This window comes from Rhipicephalus microplus, unplaced genomic scaffold (assembly GCF_043290135.1).
Source record: "Rhipicephalus microplus isolate Deutch F79 unplaced genomic scaffold, USDA_Rmic scaffold_377, whole genome shotgun sequence".
Lineage (NCBI taxonomy): Eukaryota > Metazoa > Arthropoda > Arachnida > Ixodida > Ixodidae > Rhipicephalus > Rhipicephalus microplus.
The window spans coordinates 5,836-11,116 of record NW_027464941.1 but is presented as its reverse complement, the minus strand read 5'-3'; the positions used below and the strand labels follow the sequence as shown (position 1 = coordinate 11,116).

Genomic DNA, 5,281 nt, shown 5'->3' with positions numbered 1-5,281 from the left:
TAAAGTTGTCCTTAAAGGCGCATTTCGTACGTTGGAAACGGAAGCCGCGGTATCGCCATATCTACCCCCTCAGTATCTTTACTTATTTTCAAATAAGTCAGATCAAATGCCGAAGGAGAAAGGTCTAACGTTAGGAGAAGGCATAGTGCAGGCACTGACTAGATCGAAGGCACGTGCGCTGGCTGCAAGAGCAACATTCACTGAGGCAAACAAGCCTCAAATCGACAACGGGCCTGGTTGCGAGTTGGACACCACGGTAACAAATCGACTTGTGCGAGAACAGGCTGCAGAAGCCGTAGTCGCGGAAGCAACCATTCCTAAAGGCGACGATGAACCTCCTCCCGAATTGGAAGGGGTCAATTACGCCTCGTTGACCGAGCAAATAGAAAATGCCGTTGCTCCCAAGCCGATTCCTGGTAGTACAGAGGATAGCACAGAGGGTGACACATTCCAGGTACTAGGAAATACAAAAGAGTTGTGTGTCATGCCAACTTCGAATAATTTCAGTCGGCTGCTGCAGGTGAGTCCCGCTTCATTAATAACCGAACAAAAGGGGGACCCGACGCTTAAGCAATTCCAGGACAGTTCGAAAGAGGGAATCGCCAAACAAAATGTGAGATTCCAAGAGAGGAGCGGCATACTCTATCGAAAATATCTAGATAGGCGAGGAGTAGAGTTTGACCAGGTAGTCGTACCTCAGGCGTATCGTCAGGATTTGCTAAGTTTGGTGCATGGAGAATCATGGTCAGGCCACTTAGGCGTAAAGAAGACGAAAAATCGTCTTTTACAGGAATACTACTGGCCTGGATGCTTTAAAGATGTAGAGAGGTTTGTAAAATCACGGCCGCTGGATCAAAGCGCACAGGGTGCGGCCTGCTGCGTGGAGCCGCCGTGCAATGGCGAGGGAGGACGAGCGTTGTTGACAGTTGCGGCCGCAAGTTTCGCGGGGGGCGCTAGAGGTAGGGGACACACCGAAGAGACGCGCGGGCGCGCTACGGCGAACGCAGCATTTTCGCGCCGATTTCTCGCCGCGGAATGAGGTTACATGCTCCAAACAAATATAGTCGTGTTCAGCTTGATGTGATCTGCCTCACAGTCCAGCTAGGTAGTTAGAGTGGCCAGTTAGTATGCCAAAAAACTGCTGTGTTCCACTGTGCGCGTCGAACGCAAAGAAAAATCCCGGTTTGAGCTACCATGAATTTCCGTCGAGCGCTAAACGATGACAAGCATGGCTCACCAACATCTCCCGGCAGGGATCTGGCGGAAAAAAAACGAGGTGGGTACCCAGTGACCGCTCTTCGGTTTGTTCTCTTCACTTCACCGAAAATGACTATAAGAAAGGCACCAAACTGTGAATGCTCCTGCCAACTGCTATCCTGACGGTGTTCCCCAATTACCCGTACTATATGCAAAAGCCAAGGGCTCCAAGGATAAGAAAGTGGCCTCGAAGAAAAGTACCAGATGGTGGTTCATCAGCTTGCGCGAAAAAGAGTGCACGAAATGGCCCAGATCAAAGCAGGCATGAAGATGTCGAGCCTGATCTCTTCGGAGATCAAAAACATGTCGCACCAAGCGGGTCTTCGGATGGAACGTGGGACTGTTCATTGCCTGCTGATAGTATGTGCCAAACCAGTTCATGTACAGATAAAATGTCTCAAACAGACCTTGACCTTAAGCGGATGACAGAGGATGCGAAGAAAACGACGAACCACCTGCAGCGGAAAATTTCCCGCCTCAGTAAGTCACTGCAGACGCTCCAAAGCCAGCACGATACGGTTCGTGAACGGCTTCAAGCTTTCGAAAGCAACAAAAAAATCGCCTGTTTTGTGAGTGTACTAAGAGCCGCAGACGAAGGCCATAATACCGCCGAATTTACCAAGAATCAAGTGTCGAATTTCGCTTCCAAGAACCCAGCGTACACTGAATCAATTCTGAGGGAGTGCGTCCTCTGGAAAGCGTGCTCCAACAAAGGTTACGAGTATGTGAGAACAAGAGGCCTGTTCAAGTTGCCTTGTCGTGCCACACTACAGAAGTACATCGGGCACTCAACAGGCGAAATAGGCGTCACATCACTCATAACAGGACGCCTCCGCGCAGAGTTTCAAGTGCTACAAGTCGAACAAGAAATCTTATGCTCCCTAATCATCGATGAAATGGCGATACAGCAGAAAGTTATGTACGATCGCCAACTTGATACGGTTTTCGGTCTCGTTGACATGGGTCCTGAGCAGCAATCATGTGCAACACCTGAAGTGGCGAACAGGTTGTTGCGCATCGTCCTGCGAGGGCTATCAACTGCCTATGTAATAACAGTTGGGTACTTCTTTACCCGAAGCCTCAGGAGTGAGCAACTTTGTTCTATGACAATGAATGTCATGAAGGCAGTCGAAAATGTGGGTTTCCGTGTAACGAGGATTGTTACCGACAATCACCAGTCAAATGTTGCGCTCTTCAAGAGCCTTTCCGAGGACGGAATGCTTGCGCATGTAGTGCCACATCCATTGCGACAAGGTGATCCTCTTTTTTTGTCTTTTGATTCGAATCACCTCATCAAGAACCTCAGAAATAATCTTGTGGAAAGAGAGATGATGGACGGAGATAATCTAATTCAAGGTGGACTGTACTTGAAGAAGCTACTCAGCATTCAGTCACAGCTACTCGTAAAGCCAGTGAGGTTCCTAACACAGTCACACGTTGAACCGAACAACTTAGAAAAGATGAAAGTGTCAAGGGCTACGCAAGTTTTCTCCCCAGTCGTAACAGCAACGCTTGAGTTCCTACAAGAAAACCCGCAATGCCACCCTGATGGGACAGAATTTCAGGACTGCTTGCCCACCATCACCTTCATGAAAATGGTGTCGAAGTGGTGTGACCTTCACAATATTGGTGCTGTGAAGCCGCGCGGTCAAAGGGAAGAACCATTCTACTTGATCGACGACGACCGTCTTTCGTGGCTTGAAGTAGACTTCATCACGTACATCGAGGAGATTCAGCTTTCTGGTGGCAAAACAAAAAAGAAAATGACGAAAGAAACATGCGAGGCAACGATAATGACGACGAGGTCAACTGTGGCATTGATTCAACATCTATTAGACAACAAGTAGGTTTTTCTTTTTTCACCTTCATATTTTCTATCGCAGTTACGTATATGTGTATTGACCAGGGGCGGCGCCAGGATGTTTTTACTGGGGGGGGGGGGCAACCACGAAAAGTGAGTTCCTCCGGGGGGGCAAGCTAGCTCTGCTCCTACTAGGTTTTCAATATATGCTTCCGGGCACTTGGGTGGGCATAGGGGGGGCAGGCGAGAATTTTGGGGGGGCTGCAGCCCACCCTTGCCCCCCCCCCCCTGGCGCCGCCCCTGGTTCTGACTTAGGTATCAAACTTTTTTCCAGCTTTCGCTACGTCTTGACCCGTGCCTTGAACAGCGACCCCGTGTAGTCCCTCTTCAGTTGCTTTCGACAGTTTAACGGAGGCAACGATAGAGTTGATGCAAGAACCGCGGTCTTAACAGCCGAAAAGCTGTTAAAGGTATATTTGGTGCCCGTTGGAGAGCACACCCATGTAACCTACGCACTTTTTTCCCCAGGTTGGAATCCTCCAAACTGCTAAGAGTGGAAACGCTCCCCATAGCTCCGAAACAAATGCACCTCTAAAACTCAAAGCCCGAGAAGGTAACACCGCGGCCGTGCCACTTGCGGTCGTCCTCGGTGCTAAGCGGCTTTCCTATGAGCTAGAAGTATTGAATGTTTGGCTTGCTGTGCCGGATGACCTCGAACTAGCACCCCTAGTATACCTGGCCGGATACATCGCGCGTGCATGTGAGGAGAAGGTAAGGACGATTATTTTTAAGCTTTGCATTATTTGCTGCATTCTTTCGAACGCGTCGCTAGCGCGCCAGCCAGTCTTAAACAATGTTCACTTCACTTTCGCCTTTTTCGAATGTTAACTATAATATGCGAACCAGCAGTTCTCCCTCTTTTTCATATTTTTCTCCTTTTGCCCTCCCTTTCGCCACTAAAAACCAAGGGCAGGGTTCCAAGCTGACCTCGAGTGAAGAAAAATTCAGGTCAGTCCGGAGCCAGGGTTCCGGCCCGAATCAGGATGCGGGTGCCGCCCCGCCGGTGTGCCACCAGTGTAAGGGTCGACACCAGATATGCGTGTATGCCACTCTTTTTGCCGCAGGTTGTTTCATTCCCACTCTTATGAAATTTAGATAATATTTTTCTTTAGCTAAGCGAAGTAAGAAAAGAAGCCTACATACTTGTTGCATAGTACTTTTGATGAAAATTTTACTTGGCTTTATTTTATTACTTGCAGTTGCCCTGTGAATCATGCAAGGTTCTCCTGCAAGAGACGAAACCGTGTGGCAGCATCTACGATTTAGTGAAGAAAATCGATAACGGACAACTTCGGTATCCCAACATGGAGATCGTGAAAATTTGCAAACTCGCATGTGACTTATTCAGTGAAGTGATGAAAGACACTGAAGTTTGAAGAAGTGGAAATCTGTGTAAACTTCTTCACTCAGCCCTCCTTCCACATTTGGTTACCTGCCCTGCACTACGGTGTGGTTCGGGCAGCCTTCAGCACACGAACCGGATCTGTGATGTTTTTTTTAAAAGCTGCTTCGACCACTCCTAGCTAACTGGGCAGGGAATGTGAGTGCCACTGTGCAACGTCTTGTAAGTCTGGCACACAAGCCCCTCTCCAGAAAAGTTCTGCGCCTTTGAGGACCATGACACCTCCATTTTTTTACCTTGTAATGCAGGCAAAATTGTTCTGCTGTATTAGAAAATATACTAATCTTTTAGAGATTGTAGAGCTCCAGTTAATAAACGCACGTTTCATTGTAAACACAATACCCGGCATTTTCATTATTTCCACATGCACAGCAAAGAAGACAATTTCACATTCAACAGTCTTCGAACGGGAAATATGCAGACGGATGCTAATTTAGAGTTATTATAGCTCCTGAAATACTCTGGAATGAATTGAAGGTTATGTAATCCACCGTCGCGCCAGCGGGCAAAGGCAAACATAAAATCATGGCCTTTATTCAAAAGTGATTTTAACGAGAAGCTAAAACGTTGTGCTATAGTTAAATGCCGTAAAAGAGGTCTGAAAGTTCTTTTGTAAAATAATATGAAATACGTGTATTAATCCTGTGGCCTGAGGACGGGGCAAACTTGTCATAAGCATGAATTTAAAGCTGACTGTCGCAGCGGCGGGATGGCTTAGTCGAGGCCACTCCGTCTCCCTTAGTAGCGATGAACCATTTGTC

The 5,281-nt window shown here is 47.8% G+C and overlaps 1 long non-coding RNA gene across 1 annotated transcript; it reads left to right on the top strand.

Annotated features, from left to right (window-relative positions):
• Positions 1-2,357: 2,357 nt before the first annotated feature.
• On the top strand, positions 2,358-5,078 carry LOC142794136 (uncharacterized). The gene is made up of 4 exons (XR_012892097.1): positions 2,358-3,100; positions 3,393-3,528; positions 3,587-3,829; positions 4,318-5,078. It is a non-coding gene; the product is annotated as an uncharacterized LOC142794136 (long non-coding RNA).
• The last annotated feature ends 203 nt before the right edge of the window (positions 5,079-5,281 follow it).